This window comes from Excalfactoria chinensis, chromosome 1 (assembly GCF_039878825.1).
Source record: "Excalfactoria chinensis isolate bCotChi1 chromosome 1, bCotChi1.hap2, whole genome shotgun sequence".
In the NCBI taxonomy this organism is placed as follows: Eukaryota; Metazoa; Chordata; class Aves; order Galliformes; family Phasianidae; genus Excalfactoria; species Excalfactoria chinensis.
The window spans coordinates 20,544,222-20,565,152 of NC_092825.1; positions in this window are offsets into that span (position 1 = coordinate 20,544,222).

Here is a 20,931-nt window from a genome sequence, read left to right on the forward strand (position 1 = left end):
TTTTTTTCTTGTTTTCCCAGAAGTGTAAGGAAGGGGTAAGGCAATCTTTGAGATGAGCTGCTATTATTGCTAACTTATTTTTCAACCTTTTAAGGATCTGTTTTAGTCAAAATTATTATCTCTGTAGTGCAGAGGTTAATACTGATAGAAATTCCTCACTGGAGAGTGTTGAGATGAAGGAATAAGCGATGCTCAGAGTGCTTGGCTGTCTGGGTACCCATTGGGTGGAATTGGCTCTGAGTGCAGGCACAGAACACCGTGATGGCTGCAAGCAGAAAAGAGGCTCTCTGTTAGTTGCTTTTAGAATCACTGCTTGGTCCAGAGTTTGTCAGTGTTGTGGCAAGTGGTAGAAATTAATCTATAATTATTGTAAGCGTTGATTAATATATGATGACTATATCAGCTATTTGTAAATTACTTTGCACATAATTATCATATTAAATTATGTATTTTTCTATGTCTTAGATGAGTCTAATTAGGCTACTGTATTAGTATGTAAGTAATATTTATGATTTACTATTTATTTATTGTTTCATTCCTTCTAAACTAAATGGAGCCTTTGTTATGTACTTCATTAGGGAAGTTGTGCCAGATCTCTGTTCTCCTTTTCTATAGGTGTGTCATAACTAATATAGTTTCACTTCACTTTTGGATGATGTGTTTTTAGATCATCAGAAACAACATAACGCATGCACTTTGGAAAAAGCTTCTGCACTGTTGTTATAACGCACATCGGTCAGATCAATCTTGCAGTGCAAACTCCCTTATGTACTTTTATAAAGAAGTACCTGGGCTTGTTTACTGTAAAGATCTTGCTAGTTTAAAGGCAAACAGCCTATAGCCTGAGGCCTGGATGAGGAGCAAAGCAGCTCAGCAGCTCAGGAAAGGTGGAGTGAAAAAAACACCATATACCCTGGCTGCTTCTTTCAGCTTTTTTTATTAGGTGTAGATACCAGTGCTCATACTAATGACAACAATTTAAACTTGTATCTTTTGTGAAGTTTGGCATGACCTAAAGGCTGCTTCCATGGTCAGTGATCCCTTACCCTTAGACAAACAGAAATCCCCTTCTGCTGCCCTCTCCCACCCCATGATAGCAGCCTGCATTTGGGAGCTGGCTGCCCTACAGTAACACACTGCTGCCACAGAGCTCCTTGGGGCCAGGGAAGTTCCTCAGTGGTTGGGTCTGCACAGATTTCACATTACTGTGCCACTCTTGGTGATAAATAGTGAAGTTGTGAGCTTAGTTCTTTGTCTGTGCAGAGTTAATTTGATGATCTCTGTTTTTAACAATATAAGTGTTACTCCTTAATACATTTGCCTTGTGTTCTAAGAAGCTGTGGTATGTTACTGTACTTTTTCTGTGTTCAATTACTGTATGACATTTCCTTACAAGAATGATTCACTGTTTTTGAAAGAAATATTTCCCAAATGCTGAACAGTCCATCATGTGTTTAGTGATAAATTAACAGGATGTGAAACTGCAGTGTGTGAAGAGAGGTTGTCTTGCAATAAAAGTGCCTGAGATTTCTTAAACCTTTTCTTGCTGTTGTTACAATATCTCAACATCTGATAAATATTGTGGAGAAGAGTACTTGATGAAGACAATTTAAACCGCTAAAAGAATTAGAAAACGAGATAAAACTTTTAGCTTTATTAAAGCAATTACAATAAATTCTCCTTTCCGGTAAATTGCTCTAGCAGTTTCTAAATGCTTGGTGCCTCATTAAAAAATCAGAAAGCGACACACATACCTATGCAAAACATCCCCTGGTTGATGCAGTAGTTGATTCAATTTCCCTTGAAGTCAGAGTGTATCAGTTTAGGTCAGGGTGCTGGTGCAGATCCACCAGGATGGCTGCAGGAATCACTTCTAGCCATTTCATGTATTTATTCTTTGATGAATAGCCTCAGGTTCTGCCACATCCCTGAGACAGATGTGGAAACTTGGGACTAAAGTTCATGTGTTGCTGTTATAAGTTCTTAAAGCTCTTCAAAGCATGAGAATAAAATAGTAACCACATGAGGACTGAAGAACCAGCTAGCTAATACAACCAAACCACCCAAAAGAAAGAACTGAGAAGAAACATGTGCCTGGGATTCTGTTCTTAGGCATCAATTCAAGAGTGCTGTAGGGCATTTTTTTGTGAAATCTGCTTCATTCACTTAGAGATTTCTGTCTCCAATATCCTCTAACAAAACACGATGCATGAAAACTTCTTTTGTGCCCCCTGCTCAAATGCTGAGAGGTTTGTACCCACAGTTTTTACATCCCAGAACGGAACCAAAAGTTACCAGGCTATATGATGTATTTTTCTTCTGACAAACTCTGCGTAGGCAAGAAAGAAGTAATGAGCCCGAAAAGTATAGCTGTAAATCAGTACCATGGACAGCTGTGAGGGGAATGTCTGGGTCTGGCAGCTGGCAGCAGATCACACTTCTGCCTTCTCCTACTTATAAAGTGGGGAGTGAACTTTGTTCCTTGGGAGTTAAGGGTTAAAGCATTGAGTGCACCCTCAGTAAGTTCGCAGATGACACTAAATTGGCTGGGAGTGTGGATCTGCCTGGGGGTAGCGAGGCCCTACAGAGGGATCTAGACAGGCTGGAGAGCTGGGCTGAAGCCAATGGGATGAGGTTCAACAAGACCAAATGCCGAGTCCTGCACTTCGGCCACAACAACCCCAGGCAGCGCTATAGGCTTGGGGTGGAGTGGCTGGAGGACTGTGTGGAGGAAATGGACCTGGGAGTACTGATTGATGCACGGCTGAACATGAGCCGACAGTGTGCCCGGGTGGCCAAGAAGGCCAACGGCATCCTGGATTGTATCAAGAATGGTGTGCTGAGCAGGACTAAGGAAGTCATCCTGCCCCTGTACTCGGCATTGGTGAGGCCTCACCTTGAGTACTGTGTCCAGTTTTGGGCACCTCATCACAAGAAAGATATGGAGGTACTGGAGCAGGTCATGAGAAGAGCAACGAGGCTAATGAAGGGCTTGGAGAATCAGCCCTACGAGGAGAGGCTAAGGAAGCTGGGGCTGTTTAGTCTGGGGAAAACGAGGCTGAGGAGAGACCTTATCACGCTCTTCCAGTACCTGAAAGGTTCTTACAGTGAGAGTGGGGCAGGTCTCTTCTCACTAGTGACAAGTGACAGGATGAGGGGAAATGGCCTCAAGTTGCGCCAGGGCAAGTTTAGGTTGGATATTAGGAAGAAATTCTTTACAGAAAGGGTGGTTAGGTACTGGAATAGGCTCCCCAGGGAGGTGGTTGAATTGCCATCCCTGGATGTGTTTAAGAGCCGTTTGGATGTGGTACTCAGGGATATGATTTAGCAGAGGGTTTTTAGAGATAGGGTACTGGTTAGGCTGCGGTTGGACTTGATGATCTTCAAGGTCTTTTCCAACCTGGGTAATTCTATGATTCTGTGATCCTGCTATGGCAGAATTTTGGTCCCATACCCCAGAGAACAACAGGGGCATAGGGGCATTATGAACCAAACTGAATAGATTAAGAGAATGATTTAATATTTCTAGCACAAAGTGGGCAGGCAGATTCTAGTTTCCATTGGCCTTTGGATACATAAACACATTAAAAATAATAATAATACATTATTTTTAAAAAATCAAGTCCAAAGCTTACATTTAAATAGAGAAGCTGGACTTTTAGTACCCAAACTTCTTTATTGTAGGTGGCTTTTTAACATGCAATGCACTGGGATTTATCAGACTAAGAGGCTTGGCCTAGGATCTGCACAGAGCATCGCTGAGATGAATTGTGCTTCACCCTGAATATTATGATTCATACTATATGATACTCATCTTCATCAGTGCACATCATGAGTGTATCCAGCAAAGCGGACATAAAGAGGCAAGCTTATGTACTCAAGCTACATAACATAAGCATTTTAAGCGTGTGTAGCTAAGATTCAGACATTTGGTAGCTTTTAATATTTGACTCAGCAGAGGTAAACAGAATAAAAATACCTTGTCTTGCATAGTACTTGCTTGAATGCCTAACAAATGGCAAAGTAATGTTCTGCTCTCCTAGATAACCTCTCTGAACAATTGTCCTTTATCAGACACTGTTACTGAAAAGGAAATTAAGAAATAAAGGGAAGAAAAGAAAATAAGAAAAAAAAAAAAAAAAAGAAGAAATGAGAAAGGAAAATGAAAAAAAGGAGCAGGGAAAAAGTAGAGGAAGGAATGGGGAGAGACAGAGAAGGAGAAGGTAACCTACAGTTTGCAGTTCTGAGTCTCACCTTTTAAAACTGGTAATGATCCATGTACAAGACTGTCAGCTTTTGCTGACATCCTTCGTGGATTTGAAAAGTTCAGTTTGCATAATATAGAAAACCATGTGCTGGCTTGTGCTTTCTTTAGATGCTATTTTAATGCATCAGAGGAGAAGGAAATGGGAAGGATAGATAGTTCCATAATTTTCTCTGTTCACACTGTGAAAGGAGTTTTGCACCCATTAAGAACAATTCTTCAACTCTAGTAAGCCATTAACCCTTTTGTGGTTGCATGACACAATTTCTGTGTAGCAGTTATAGAATTTGTGGCTTAAGCAATACCTCACTGATGGTGTTTTTATACAAAACTCTTGAAATTCTTCAGTGTGGAACACACTTCATATAATCATCGATTATGAATAATGTATTTTAGTTAGAGTAAAACTTCTCAGTCCCTTCCTTCACCCGTCTCAGTCTCAAGCAGTGTTACACTTCCAGGGTGGTTTTACAGAGTACATGGATAAAACAGTTTGTATTATACATAATGCAGACAAAATCAATAAAAGATACATGAAGCTACTGTGACTATGACAGTTTACTGCTTCTGCTACACAGCCATGTGCAGACTAAATCACAGGAAATCTAAACCTTCCCCTTTGCTAATGGGAGATGGAGATTCCCATCTGCTCTCTGAATCCCCCTTCAGAGATGGCAAAACATGGAACAGCAGATTTCTATCCAGCTAAGCAAGCGTCTTGTCTATAAGCTCCCTCAAACTATGTTATGATCAAAGGTAGCTACAGCTGGCCCCTAGCCCAGCCTCTCCCAAGGACTTTAACTTGCTCTGTCACCTAGAAGCACAGCTCTTGAAAGAACTCAGGAAGCAATCTTCTGATAGTGGATACCACTACTGGCAGTCTATAGTCCAAGGGTATGTCCTCATCCAGATTCAGCTGCTTCAGCAATTTCCAGAGCTAATCTCCCATAAGTACATCTTGCTTCTTCTTCTTCCTTCACATAACAAATGCAAAGCTACCTCTGATTATAAACCAGTGAAGTGTTTTCCAGACAAGGAGATAGAGTTAACTCAAATGTAAAAAATACTGAAAGAAAGCAGTAGTAATAATTATTGCTATCTGTTGTGTTATGTAGGTCCTAGGCATAATTAGAAAGGTGTTTTAGGTTAGCAATGCAAGTGAAAATAAAAATGTTTTGAGAAACTGGAGGCAGACAACATTAATGGAGGATGGGAACTAGTTAGCAGTGGATCAGAGCTACAGGAAATCCCACTCATTTTACTCTTAAGAATGGTTAAGCCCTTTCAGTGTGATTACCCAGTGTTGCAAGCCACATCCTGCAGAAATCCATTTGTAAATAAAATACATGCACTTTTCCTACATAAATAAAATCACATCACTTGATGATGGTTTCAAATTACATAGAACTTTTTCCCAAGAAATGTGTTCTTCTAAGATAAAACTCCACGTCGCAGCAGGACTGCACAATTCATTGCCAACATTATATTGCCTTCTTTCTTAATTGTGAAAATAGCTGAAGATTTATTAGAATGAGGAACTGGTTTGGTTTGGTTGTTTGTTTTTCATGGTTTGTTTTTTTTTTTTCCCTCTGGCTACTAAGCCTTTAAAGGACAGAAACAGAAAAGATGATTTTGCAACTATTTATTACTTCAAATGTAAAAGGGAAATATTGCTTTGTAATTTTGATTATAGCTGAGACAGTATTGAAACTACTTTAGCAATACTCTTAAATGCAAAAAGTACCGTAAAATAATTAGATGGTTTGAATTTGGTTAACGTTTTAGTATTTGCAGGTGATAATGTCACTGCTAAGCTCAGGAGGAACCACTCCACCTAGAGATTAATGAGAAAGGAGAACTGACTTCAGCTAAGTTCATCTACAGAATCACTGATCAAAGTACAGTTAGGAGAAGTTGTGTAATACAGATTCTATTTCCTGATATGTAATGCAGATCTTCCTCGCATAAAGTCTAAACATCTCAGCTAATCCCAGAACACATGGTGGCCAATTGATCATTGCTCTCCGTACAGGTTGCTTTTTTGTCTCTTTTTGATACATAAAGGTGCCGTTCTGTCCTTTATTCAAAATTTTTCTACTTTTTAGTCTAACTAAGCTGTATCCATATCTTTATGGACATAATGTCAATGGCCAGTCACGGGTAGAGAAAATTTATACAGCAAACTGTACATGAGTCTGATTGTCCATGCTACTAACTCCATTATCTGTGTATGGTGGCAGTAGCATTTTTTAAAATTCAGTAGTCTGAAGCATCTTGGGAAATTGCCATAAATATGTGGGTAAACCCATGTACGTTTAAAGCAAAGTGTGGGTACATAACTGGTAGAGAAAATATCGCAGCAGCATGTCTGACTGGAAGGTTTTTCAACAGTTGGCCATTCTGCATTGATAAAATCACCCTCTTTCTTTCTTTCTTTCTTTCTTTCTTTCTTTCTTTCTTTCTTTCTTTCTTTCTTTCTTTCTTTCTTTCTTTCTTTCTTTCTTTCTTTCTTTCTTTCTTTCTTTCTTTCTTTCTTTCTTTCTTTCTTTCTTTCTTTCTTTCTTTCTTTCTTTCTTTCTTTCTTTCTTTCCTTCTTCCTTCCTTCCTTCCTTCCTTCCTTCCTTCCTTCCTTCCTTCCTTCCTTCCTTCCTTCCTTCCTTCCTTCCTTCCTTCCTTCCTTCCTTCCTTCCTTCCTTCCTTCCTTCCTTCCTTCCTTCCTTCCTTCCTTCCTTCCTTCCTTCCTTCCTTCCTTCCTTCCTTCCTTCCTTCCTTCCTTCCTTCCTTCCTTCCTTCCTTCCTTCCTTCCTTCCTTCCTTCCTTCCTTCCTTCCTTCCTTCCTTCCTTCCTTTTTTTCTTTCTTTCTGGGGAGGATTTATTGGAACCAAATCCTTTCCAAAACCAAGATATATTCTTTTATTGCTTCTCAACCACTCAAAGCCACTGAGTCTTCACAGATGGAAATTTACTTCTTTGACATGTCTTGCTCTTGACAAATTAGTGCTGGCTGTTTCTTATCAAGTTATTATCCTCTAAATACTTTACATTGATTATTTAATTGTATGTTTTGGTAGCTTTGTGGACATCAAAGTGAATTTGACATATTAGACTGATCTTTCTTTAATCCTGATAGATCTCATCAACTTCTATAAGGTCTCACAAACAGGTGGTGATTATTCAGAAACTGTTTTACATAAATTCTGTAAGTACTTGAAAGGGCAAATTTAATCAGTTGTCACAGATCTGAGCACAACTTATCTATCTAAATATAATTTCAATCATTCTTTAATCCGAAATAATTTCAGTCCATTGAGCATCAGGTCACAATTGGCCTTTTGCAATGAAATTAAAACAAAAGTAAAATGACTGAAAATTTCATCTTCCCAGTGCCATCACTAACTGCTCCTCTTTCCATTTGATTATGTCCCATGCTTTCTTTAGATTCCCTCCAATGCGTAAGACAATTTTTTTTGTCTTATGTTCTTTTCTACTTGCAATACATTTTGAATATTGGTAGGGAAATATTTGGAATAGGCAGGTGCCAGTAAGCATGTAGTGAACAGTGAGTAGTCCAAGCCTGTGGCTTCTGCTTACCTTGGTGGCTCTGTTTATGTCAGTCAGAAGAATTGTGGAGCTATCAGAGTCCTAAACTCCTGGACACTGACACTGCAAAAACCAAGCGAGTCCAAAGCCTTAAGGAAACATTCAGGATGTATCTGGGTCCCATGTAGGAGCTTCACATGCAGACAGCTGTGAAATGGATGTGATTTGTCACCAATTTTTCAAAGGAAAAGGGATGTACTTTAGCTCAGTTTACCTGAAAATAGAAATTACACTCTCTTCAGGGAGTCTTTCCAATATTTTACATGAAGTTCTACCCATTCTGCTTAGTTTTGTTTTGTTTCTTTTTACTTCACATATAGCAACCATATTGCTTATGCTATGGCTTTGAGATTTCCTTCCTCACTGGGACAACCATGCTAAACGAATTTTGCTAAAAAGAACATGGAAGAAACATTCTCAGAATATAGCTACACATAGATGGGCTTCTCCCTGCTTCACATTTTTCTTCAGAATTTATTTAATTTTCTAATTAATTCTTTTAGAGCACGTTGGAAGTACTTTAAAGCAGGTGAGCAAAAATACATGCCCTGGTTTTAGCTGGGACAGAGTTGATTTTTCTTTCGCAGTGTCTGGTACTATGCTATGCTATGTTGTGGCTTCAGGAGAAAAACAATGTTGATAGCACAACCAGTGTTGCTGAGCAGGGCTGCACAGAGCCAGGGACATTTCAACTTCCTGTACTGTCCTGAGAGGGGGCACAAGGAGCTGTTTGGGACAGAACCGGGACAGCTGACCTAAACTGTCCAAGGGGCTATTCTATACCATATGACATCATGCAAAAAAAAAAAAAAGACACTTGAAAAATGGTGAGGAGCTGGCCAAGAAAGCAGCTGCTGCTCAGGGACTGGTTGGGCATTGGTCAACGTGTTCTGAGCAATTGCTTCTGCATCACTTCTTTGTTACTATTATCTTATTTTCCCCTTCCTTTTCTATCTTAGTAAATAGTTTTTATCTCAGCCCTCTAGTCCTAGTTGGTGTTGGGTTTGTTTTTGTTTTGTTTTGTTTTGTTTTGTTTTGTTTTGTTTTCCCCCTTTCTATTCTCTGTCTCTCCCCACTGAGAATGGGGGGGTGTGGTGCTAAGCTGCCTGCCAGGTTAAACCACAACAACTTCAAAGTAATATAGAAGCAGGAGAGCAGCAATTTTGTTTATTTTTGAGGAGTTGCAACATTTATCCATGCTTTGCTGGCTTTGTGGAACCCTGATGAAGTGCCACCAATAAGCAAGCAATGGCATCTGAATAAATTAAGGGAACATTCACAGCATTATAATGGCCATTAACCCATCAGAAGAGTAAAGGTCAGTAAATCTATTAGGATTCTTGTGCTTTGCCTTGCTGATATTTCCAAATCTGTTAGTTCATTTCCTTCTTATTTTTAAGAAAGGTTATACAGTTTGACCTTGAATTGATTAGTGGCTTATACCTTTAATTGTACTGCAAGCAGCAGTAATAAACACACAAGAAAGATGAGACTACATAAACACTGACAAACTTTTTTAGTTCAGTTTTAATTAGCATTTTCTCAGCTAATCACAGTCCAGTAGACTATGCAACATCACACAATCAGCTATAACTGTATTCACATCAGAAATTGTTTAACAGGTTTGTGACCCATTAATAAATTAAATTCATTTAACAACATGGCACTCATCGCCTAACTTTCAATGAAAGCGTTCAGTTGTAGAAGTTCAGTGTACCGGCTAAAATGTAAAAGGCACGGGCTTCCCTTCACTGTATTGATATTGCCTCATGCTAATAACAAGCTCAGCCTTCCTGTGTCATTTGTTTTCAGTCTGTATCAATGCCATTGAAGATAACAGGAAAAAACAAACAAACAAACACATTCTTCTTTGAAGACTGCTGGCATTGAAAATAAATTGCTCAATATTATTAGGATTAGAATTAATATTTATGTTGGATCAAGGACAAAAGTCAAAGAAAATGGAGATTTATGAACCTCATAATAAGATACATGGTAAGTTGAAAGTTTCTCAGCATCTTCTTGTTAAATCTGAATGCAAAATAAAAATTCTTCCTTGTTTGTGTAATACAGTGTGAAACATCGCGTCATTGTCCAGCTTTAAGTGCATCCAACTTCAGGGTGGAACGTAGAAGCTTTTCAGAAGTACACCATAGATGAACAAAACCTGAAATCTCCTTTTAGCACCTAAAACAAGAAATTATGTGAGCTTCTCTGCTGGCTGCCTTTCCTAGCTAGTTCATTTTGCAACCTATTTTTATTTTCTTCATAAAACCAAACCTGTCCTCTGTATTATCTCACTTCCTTTATTTTAAAGGCATTGTTCATACACATGCACAAAGAAGGAACAATTGTCCAGACATCCCTCTGGAGCCTGGTTTGGCATTTGACCCATCTTGCACAAATGTCTGCAAGACCAGAGTGCTACATTATACACAAATGCCATACAGTTTGTAATTGCCGATTTCCAATATTCCTAATAGCAGCAAATTCCGTTATCACTACTTTTCTATTCATGTGACCCCCAGCCATGCCAGCTGGTATCAGGACAAACGCCCGTATACAGAATTGATAGCATGTGGAGATCAAAGAAGAGTTTTCACTTATTGAAGACACTGTTTTCCTGAAACAACTCCTGAAGACATGGTGCCAAATGAAATAGGCCATTGTTAAAACAATCATCCAAAAAGATCTCAGAAGTGACCAACTAAGACTTTTTGTAAATAAATGCAGTTTATCTGAGAATCCAGTTTAAACAAATAGTTTCATTTTGTAGCGAAACAGTGACTTTGTGCACCAGGAAGGATGACTTCTTTCCTAGAATTTAAACTTGTGCTACTTGGTCAGCCTCTGAGTGGATGTACTGTTAAGGTGACTGACAGAATTTAAGGCCAAAAGGTAAATATGTCTTGTCTACCCTCATAGATTTTGGAGATAGGAATTTATCCTTTGCTGCACATAATGCTTGCTAACCTTATCAATCACGAGAAAGGCATGGCTCTTTCATTGTTCTGTTGAGATAAAGGAAGATCTTCTAACTCACGAGTTTTGCAGGACATAAATTCAAATGCTGCAAGGAGATGCATTTTGGTTGTTATTCTAGTCATTTGGATTGAAGCTGGAGGAGCAAAATATTCTTTTGCTAAAAAAAAAAAAAAAAAAAAAAAAAAAAAAAGATAGTTGGGGGAGGAAAAGCAACTGCTGGCATTTGTGGAAAGTAAATGACAGATATGAAAGTCTAATAATATGTTCATAACAAGGTAAAAGAATTAAACATGTATTCACACACAGAATCTCCAGGAATCCTAATTTGACAAGACGTGGCTACATTTCAGCAAGAACAGCAAGGAAAAATTGACATCTCAGAAATGCACATTAGCCCTCCATTTTATCCTGTTCTCTTTATCAAATACAGATTCAAAAGAAGTGAATTATTATTATTTATTGTGATGTTAAGCTGCAAACAATTCTGCTAAATATGCTTAGCACTGAGAAAAAAGAAAAAAAAAGATGGAAAGAAAAGGAATATTCTAGGTGTATCTTCAACACATACTGGTAAAATAATGAGGTGTTTGAATCAGCTGCATATAGGTGTCTTTAAGAAGCAGCAGGTTCGTATTTGCCGCATGGCTTTTCAAAATGCTTATCACTGAATTATTCCAGTATGCTGCTGGGTACTATGGCTTGAAACCAGGGCATCATGTCCTTAAAATTAAGCCATGTGTAAGTGCTTTACTGGACAGCTGCCAATGATACCAGACAAGATAAAGTCTATTCAGCTTTTAGTGCTGCAGTTGTACCATTGAAGATTACAGATAACATAAATTAGACATACCCATGAGTAACTTAATGTATTCACCGTATTTGAGAACCTATCCAAGTGTTTTCCTAACAATTTATAATGAATAGATTTACTTTGAAGAGTGTGATATTTGTTCTTTAAAATTTCAGCTGTTCTGTAGCAGAGCCAACTGCCAGACAGGATGAATGCTTTGAAAAAAAGCCACCTGACAGGTAACTGTAAAATGGTATGTTCTCTTTCAGCAGTATTGGTAACATTTAAATCTCCAAGACTGTGTCACTCAGTTGTTTTCCCTTTCCACACAGTCACAGAGACTAGCTACATAAGTATGGGGGAAAATGAGTCAATACATTTCCAAAACTTATCTAAAAAAATGCAAAATGATGCCCATAGGCACTTGTTCTCCTGTTTTCCCATTTCTTTCATTCCCTGTCTCTCATGTGTGTTTTGATCTTGCTTCTGTTCTTGGCCAGCCTCTGGGCTGCTTGCACACATATTACAAATAATATACTTAATAATAAAACAACAACAACACCCCGCCCTGAATTAATATTTAAATATTTAATTATCTGGAGCCAGAGGCCAATATGCCCTGCTGAGTGTTTCTCTCCCTCCACCCACTACATTTCATAGTAGGGATTTCAGGAAAGCAATTTGAAATAAACAGGGGAATTCATATAAAACCATGGAATAATCCCCAAAGGGGTATTCTTGCAGATTCAAATTGGAGGCGATGGTGCCACTTTTTTCAGCTGGATTTCAAAGAGAAACAAGTGGATCTTGCACATGCACATTACATTTTATGAATTTCAAAGTCCAGATTGCTTTTCCATTAGAAAACTCCAAAAAGTGGCTAACGTTTGCCAAGGAGCATTTTCCACATGATTTCATAAATACTGTCGATATTTTTTAAAGAAAAAATCAATATGCATGGAAAACAACTATTGGGAGCTCTACTCCAGGCTCTTTTGGATGTTGGTCACAAGTGATGCACTCAGTGGGGCACTCCTCCTGTTTCCAGGCTCCCACAGGCACCTCACATAGCCTCAGAGATGACAGCACTCAGCTTCAGCTCCATATACCTCCTCAGCCATTCACGATTTTCTGCTCATCCACCTCCCCACATTCCCAGCATAGCAGTACTGTGGCTCTTTTTTGTATCCCCTCTTTTCTTCTCTCCATACATTTTCAGAGCAGAGCTGGACAGACCCTCTTCTCTGCCCTCATCACAGCCCTACAAGTCCTGAGCTTCCTCCTGAGCTTCCTCCTGCATCTCTCAGCAGCAAGGAGCATTATCTCTGAACCACTATACATTCAGTGCAGTGAAAGATTACACATTTAAACGCATGCTTAGATAACCATGGTGTGGCCCTCCTTAGCAGTTACAGTTGTGGTGTCACCAGAGCCCTACCTGAGCTTTCAGTCGCAAAGAAATTAATCAAGAACAGCCCATCCATATGAAAATAAGTGTTATCCCTGCCATGCAGCAAGGAACCATGCTGTCTGCAATATAGCAATCAGTTGAACCATCTCTTCCATTGCAAAGTAAAACTGCCAGAAGGCAGCTTTATTTCATCTAATATTTTTTTTCATATCTTCGTGTAAAACTATATAGACAGACTACAGGCATGCCGTTGGTTTCAACTGAGTTGAATAAGAATAGTTTTGTGGTTGCTTTTCAACACTGGCCCCTTCTTTACATGTACAAGGTAAATACTTGTCCTTGAAAGCCATGGTCACTGCTCAAAGGAAATCAAAATGTGAGGTTCATCAATCAAAATTACAGGCTGAAGTAGGAGCTGAGATATTTCAAAGAAGTCTGGTATTGAAACTGAGTGCAGATTTTTTCTGCTCTTAATTCTTCTCACTCCATTCCATCCAGCCACAGTGTAGGTGTTACAACCAATTCACTAGCCTGGTGAATTAGAAAGCATTTCAGAAAGGTGGAGAAGGAAAATTCCCCTGAAGGTTCATTTGACTTTTCAGCTTCAACCTTCTGAAATGGCTCCTTCCAGAGGGAAGGGGGAGAGACCGGCAAAAGGATGGTTCAGCTTATCTAGCAGCAAGATGGCTGAAGGTTTAGCCTGCTTCAAAATAGTGCACCAAGTTGTTTATTATAAAGAACCACGAAACATCAGCTCATTAAACCTGGTGGCAAATGTCATGGACCCAAAGTTTCCCTCTAGGATGAGCAGGTTGAAGAGGTTGTGCAGACAATGACCCATCAGTACTGATGGTCATGGCTGCGGTCTGGGAGCAAGTATGAGTAGCCTGATAGCTACTGGTTATTAACTTCTCCTTTTTTGGCTATAAATACTCTCCTGGCAATTCTACAGTGATACAGAGCTTATCACTCAGTTTTTATGCTTCCCTTTCAGCAATTCCTTTAGGGCATTTTGCAGTTTAAGACAGATAGGAGAAGCAACTGTCACTCAGTAAAGTATGGCAATTTTCAAAGAGCCTGGGCTCCTGAAGTGATCATTGTCAGCTGGTTCAAATTACAAAGATCTTCAGGCTGTGAAAGGTTATGAAGAAAAAAAAACAACCCTAGGATATTTTCTCTTCTGCTCAGTAAGAAAAAATTTGTCCCTATAGGTTAACTTAAAAAAAAAAAAAAACAACACTCATAAATTTTGTTCAAATGAGCAAGATATCAAAATTGTAAGTATTGCCATTAGCCTTTATTATCTGGTCTCTGTCACTGTGGAGAGAAAACACAGACCACGTACATCCTCACACAGCTCTTGTGGTCCAGACTTGTTCTGAACATTTCCATCAGTTTTGATTCATGAAAGCAACTCGACAAAGTGAAGGTATTCATTCCAACTCACGTATATTTTCTCAGAAATAACTTTTCAACCCATAATGAGCCTACTCAAAGGCACTAACAGAAACAAACAAAAAAAAAAAAGTTGAAAGAACTTTTGATTCAGTCATCTGACTTCATTGTACTTTTCTAACATTCACCCTGCAATTTTTTATTCAAATATACTCATAAATTACATACCTGTCAGGCGAAAAACTCCTAATGAGTGGAAGTGACACAAAGACAGAAAGTCTGAGATTAGCTGACCAGTTCTTTTCTCCACAGAACTCAGAGCCCTAATTTTAAGTCATTTCGTATTAAATTGCTTTTCTTTCACCAATTATTTTTAGTCTCAGCCCTTTCAGATTGACATACATGGATATAGAACAAGGCAGGTGCATGAACTCCCTCCTTTTCATTTCTCGGTGCTTCATCTGAGTATTTGCCAGTGGAGGAAGAAACAGCCAACAATGAGATTTCAGAGAAGGATTTTGCAGTCTTTCTTTGGAAAGATATTTGTGTGATTAATAACGGTTGTTGGAAGTACAGGATATGATTCAGCCTCCGTGTCCTGAAGACGGCTCTGTGAAAAGAAGAGAAACTCATCAGATGAGAGGAGAAAAAGTATTTATGAAAAATTATTAGAAATGATTTCAAGTAATCTCCTTGCTGTCTTGCTTGGCTACGTGATTGCTACGGCTATGGTGTAAGGGAAATTGGCCTGATTTGGGCTTAAAAATATGAACTGATACCTCAAAACAGGACTCCTGAGCTGGTCACTTCTGCTTCTTATACACCAAGCAATTTAACTGATTTGTGAGAGGTATAATTGCTCTAAATGCAACGTGCCTGGCATAAAAAGAAAGACAAAACCTCACTGCATAAGTGTGAAAATGGGTAGAAATGCAGACCAAATAATAATAATAAAAAAACAACACACTGCCTCACCAACAAAACAGAGATGCTGTCTTTCAATTATCTTGGATCAATAAGTGAGTCTGACTATACACTACAAAATAGGTATTCCTGGGCATTCTGTGATACAGCAATTTGGGCTTGCTTTTCCTTTGGTAATAGGTCTTATCTGGTGAAAAGTAGGGATGAACATATTCAATTAGCCTCCTGAAATATAGTGTCATTGTTTCTTTCTCCTACCTTTTTATCCATGGACATTTTCCCAGTCATTTTTAGTTACTGCCTCCTGTGTGCTTGTGTAGCAGACATGCTGACTCCTTAATTAAAATTGCATGCCAGGAAGTAAGCAACTGCCAGCTGAATGCTTGCCTCCTACTGTTGCATTCTGTCAGTTCAGGGATGGTTTTCTTTCTCTTCTCCCCTTTTTATTTTTCAAGGAAATGTCATTTGCTGTTTCTGAAAGTAAATCTTGGAAACTGAGGAAGATGCACTTAATCTAGTTACGAAATCTAGGCAATGATTTTGAAGACATGATTTGTTATGATTTTTTTTTATTTAAGAAAAAGAAAAAAAAGAAAAGCATGAGCGCATGAATAACCTCAAACTCACACCAATTAATTTGGGATAATAATAATAATAATAATAAACGCTGAGGACAATCCAGGATGGCTTATGTTGCAGATTAGCAACTAAGTGGGAACATACATACCTGTGCAACACTCCTGAACATAAGTAGGAGTCTCCCACTTGCAATATGGGAGAAGAGATACAGGGCAGCTGATCCCCAAGAGCACATGGATGCGGAGAACATGTCCCCACGAAGCAAGCAGTCTTGCATGCTAGCAACATCTCTGTAGACTGCTGGCAAAGTGACAGTGGCTCAGAGGCAGACAGGAGGTTGGGTGCCATGTGCTTGTAATCTTTTGGAGGCTGCTGCTTCAAAGTGCTGCACATGGAGCTTCATCTAGGAGGCTTCCCTTTGAAAAAAACATCAAACAACCTTTGCCCTGAAGAAAAGATGGGGTGGAGATTTAGAAGTCATCTCTAGAGTAGGAATCACAAAATCACAGAATTGCAGGGGTTGGAAGGAATCTCTGGAGATCATCTCGTCCAACCCTCTGCTAAAGCAGGTTCCCTACAGCAGGTCACACAGGAAAGCATTCAGGTGGTTTTTTAATATCTCCGGAGAAGGAGACTCCACAACTTCTGTGCACAGCCTGTGCCAGTGCTCTGTCACCCTCACAGTAAAGTTGTTTCATCTCATGTTCAGTTGGAATATCCTGTGTGCCAGTTTGTACCCATTGCCCTTTGTCCTATCACTGGGCACTACTGAAAAGACCTTGGCCTCATCCACTTGACTTCCATCCTTCAGATATTTATAAACATGATAAGATCCCCTCTCAACTGCAGGCTGAGAAGCCCCATGCCTCCCAGAGGATGATGTTCCAATCCCCTCATCATCTTTGCGGCCCTCTGCTGGACTTCCTCTAGAACTTCCCTGTCTGTCTTGAACTGAAGAACCCAGAACAGCACGCAGCACTCCAAATGTGACCTCACCAGGGCAGAGTGGGAGGATGGCCTCCCTCCACCTGCTGGCCGTGCTCTTTTTTAACGCACCCCAGGATACCATTGGAAGATGGAAGACACAATTATTAGAGCCAGAATTAGGCTCCTCAAGGCCTTGGATAGAGGCCAAGATAAACTCTTATCTGTTCATACCACAATTTGTTGATTTTCACCATTGCTTCCCATGCTGTCATACTCAAGTAGTTGCACTTGTTATTTATAGAAGACTAGGAATGAACAGAAACCTCTGAAAGAAAGGCAAATAAAAGGTGTTTGGTCTTCTCTTTCTAGTTCTACCTTATTGCTCATCACAGGAATGTAAACTCACTGTCCCAAAATGTTCCAGGTAAGTACAGGGGTTTGAAAAAGGATTGTTTGTTAGCTCTGATAATCCATTTCCTGTTGACTGCCTGGCAGTCTGAAAATTCATCTTCTGTTCCAGTACAGACCAAGACCCAGTGTACAAACCAGAGTGCTTAAACACTTCCACTCCTTAGCTCCCTCTATTTCTTCAGGCTCACCTTGCTGCTTTGAGAAGAAACTGTCGTCAGCACAGTAAAAATAAGCATCTGCTTCACAGTGCCTTTGCAACAGCTTGTACAATTCAGCATTGACAATCATTATTGAACACCACTGATGTTGAAAATAATGAGAACTGCCAACTTGGAGGTAACTTCTGATCTACCAGCCCCCAAGAAATGAGCTCCTGAACAGCCAGAGGCCTCAACAGTTTGTTGTTCACATGCATGCTGTGCCGCACAGCTTCCAGGAAAAGACAACAGCTTAGCAGCTGTGATGACTGGCTACTTTTGGCAACTTCATCATTCTGTATTTTCAAGTTATGGGTTTTTTTTATTATTTTATTTTTATTTATTTTTATTGTTTTATTTCCTTTTATTATTATTATTATTATTATTTTTTTTTTTTTTTTTTTTTTTTTTTTTTTTTTTTTTTACTTGCAGAATAAAATATTGGCCCAGGAAACTCAATAGGAGAGTTCTCATTGATTTTACTTAAGCTAGAATGTCAACTTAATATTGGAAAATGAGTAAGCAAAAAACCAAAGATTTCAAAAAGAAGTAACATGCTCTATAAGAGCAGCTGACATAGATAATAAAAACAGGTAACCTTTTGAGTGCACAAGCATTGCAGTTCATATTGCATTAGGTTAAATATTTGCCTGAAGCTAAAATATACATGAACATAAGATGAACCCAGTAGGGCAAATATTTTAACTAATCCCCAAATTAATAATCTTTTTCAGAAATAATACTGAAAATACACTCATCTCAGGCTTCCATTTTTAGGTTGAAACTCATAAAGCACAAAGCTTCACCACAACCAAAATACTGGAAAGGAAAACAAATAAAATAAAGACTAAAAATAACATTGTGATTTGCTTTAGGTTATTTTCTCTGCCATCACAGTGCAAATTGAAAACTAGCTAAGAATAAATCTTCACACAGATAAGGTAACTGTAGACTCTCCCATGCTCCAGTGTGCATTTTAGTTCTGATTTTCCATATTCCTTGCAAGCAGTTAGGAGCAAAGATCATGAGTTCAGATGGCTGGCTGCATGCAAACTGTCTTGAGTTTGAATTCCAGTGAGGAGAACAGGAGCAGAGAAAAACATGGATAAATGCGTGGTATAATTTTAAACAAAACTTCTTAAAACTAGGCACAGTTGCTAAGTAACAAAAACATACTTAACCTTTTCTAATGATTAACAAAACTCAAAATTCACAGGAATCAAATAGCAAAGGAGTTTTGCAGACATTCCTTTTCTTTTTTTTTTCCAGGCTGCTTACAGTTCTTACTGTTCTAAAATCTGCGAGGAGAAAAGGAAGGAAATTATCCAGATTACTGAAAAAAAAAAAAAAAGAGGTGTTATTCCTGTGAAATACTAACAATTGTTATTTGTCTCTCAAGGTGTTCTTTTTCCTGAATGATACTACCCATGAACTGAGATCTGGGTGTGAAGGTAGTTAGTTGTAGGGTAGGGGGCCTAGTTTTGCAAGGTTTATTTCACTCACTGCAAAGACTCGGTACATAACCTATGTCTTGACCTTAAGATGGTAAGAGTCTTCAAAGAATATATATCCAGTCAGGTCTTCACCCTTTTTCTCCCAGCATAATCACATACATTGCTTAAACACTTTATTATTTCTGCTCTTGAAAGTTTCCTATTGCATGCACTTAAGTTAAACAGGGCCTATCTCATCTTCCTATCTCTAGCTTCATTTGCAAAGCCTTTATCAGTATGTTTTGATAAATTTCTTGCATAATTCCTACATAGTACTATATAAGAGAAGAAATTCACTTCTCTCTAGGGGTCAAGCATTTAGATAACCCAAGGTTGTACAAGTGAAAAACACATTCCAGATCTTTTTTTGAATATTCATGAGACTTTAGTTCAATACAATATTATCAATGCCTCAATTGCATATTACTTCCCAAGTTGTTTCTTTCTATAAAAATCTCAGGAAATCAGAGTCTTTATAAGACAGTCTGTCTTCCTGCCTATCTGAAGAAGCCTAGACAGATAAGTTCAGATTTATCCTTTATTTATGGCTTCTATCTTAAATCTGCTGTTGTCATATGTATCTGCCTATTTAAGTATGGGAGAAGTAGCAACCTGCAGCCAATGATTTTGTGTGCGATTGATTGCAAGATCCTTGATCTCTATGCATTTCTGCTGTGAGATTTCATTTCTGCATTTAGTGAGAATTTTTACAGTTATTTCTTAGTCTACCTTCCCTTTCTCTCTTTTGTTAGCAGATGATACGTCCTCACAAGGTACACTGACAACATGGAAAGAGTTAGTGTCTATTACAATCACATAGCCTTTCTTTGGAACATAAAGGACTGAGATGTAGAACAGAGTTTTCTTATGATCTCCATCTCAGAAAAGGATGTCAAACACCAGGTTACAGAAAAACAAGATACTCAGTAAAATCAGATATATAGTTATTTTCAGGATGATGTTCTTTTTGTTCTTAAGAAAACACTGAGGTATTGTAAGCAGTCAAAAGAACTGTATTGCATTTTTGATCCAATTTCATTTACAATTAATAATAACAATTCAAATTTTCTAATTTGAAAATATATTTAGTGTCACAATTCAAGCTAACAGTAGAAGAGATGTTAAAAACGAACCAAGATATAAAAGCCAAGTAGAGTCAATTGGAATGACATGTTTTGATCAAAGCAAACTAATAAGCATAAATATGAACATTATGCCAAAGACTCTGAAGTTCTCAACTATTTTTCCTTAGCTTGTATAGGATTTTTTTTTTCTATATATATCACAAATATAATTTTTAAGATGAAAAACTTCATTCCTTAAAAAGTTGAAAGAATTGCCCCATCCCTGGCAGTACTGAAGGCCAAGTTGGATTGGCCTTCAGTACCTTCCACTAGTTTCAGTTGCTCAGAGCCACATCCAGCTTGGCCTTCAGTGCTGCAAGGGATGGGGCTCTGAGCAACTGAAACTAGTGGAAGGTGCTCCAGCCTGTTGTGAGAGGGTTGGAAATAGGTGATCTTTAAGGTCCTTTCCAACTCGAAGCATTTGATGACTGTATTAAAAGTTTGGCAGTAGTTTTTCTCAAAAATAGCTAAAGAAGGAAGATATGAAGAATAGAACTGTCAGATAGATCACTAATATATCAACAATTTAATTCTATATACATTCTAAATTGAAAAGCTCCAGTGAACAGTGACTTAAACTACTCATGGAATAAAACTAAAGAGAATCCCCATTGATCCTTAGATAACCCTTAGAAGACCTAGATTTCAAGGATGCACTGTATATCAGAGACCTAGATGTAAAAAGTTTTCTTGGTTATGTTCAACAGGGGCAAAGTTCATTTTACTGATTTGCAATATCTCTAAGTTAGATGCTTAAGCCTAAGTTGATGTTGTGCTCCATTTCAAACCCAGGGATTGAAAGAACCTCCTCATCTTGACAGCTCATCAGGC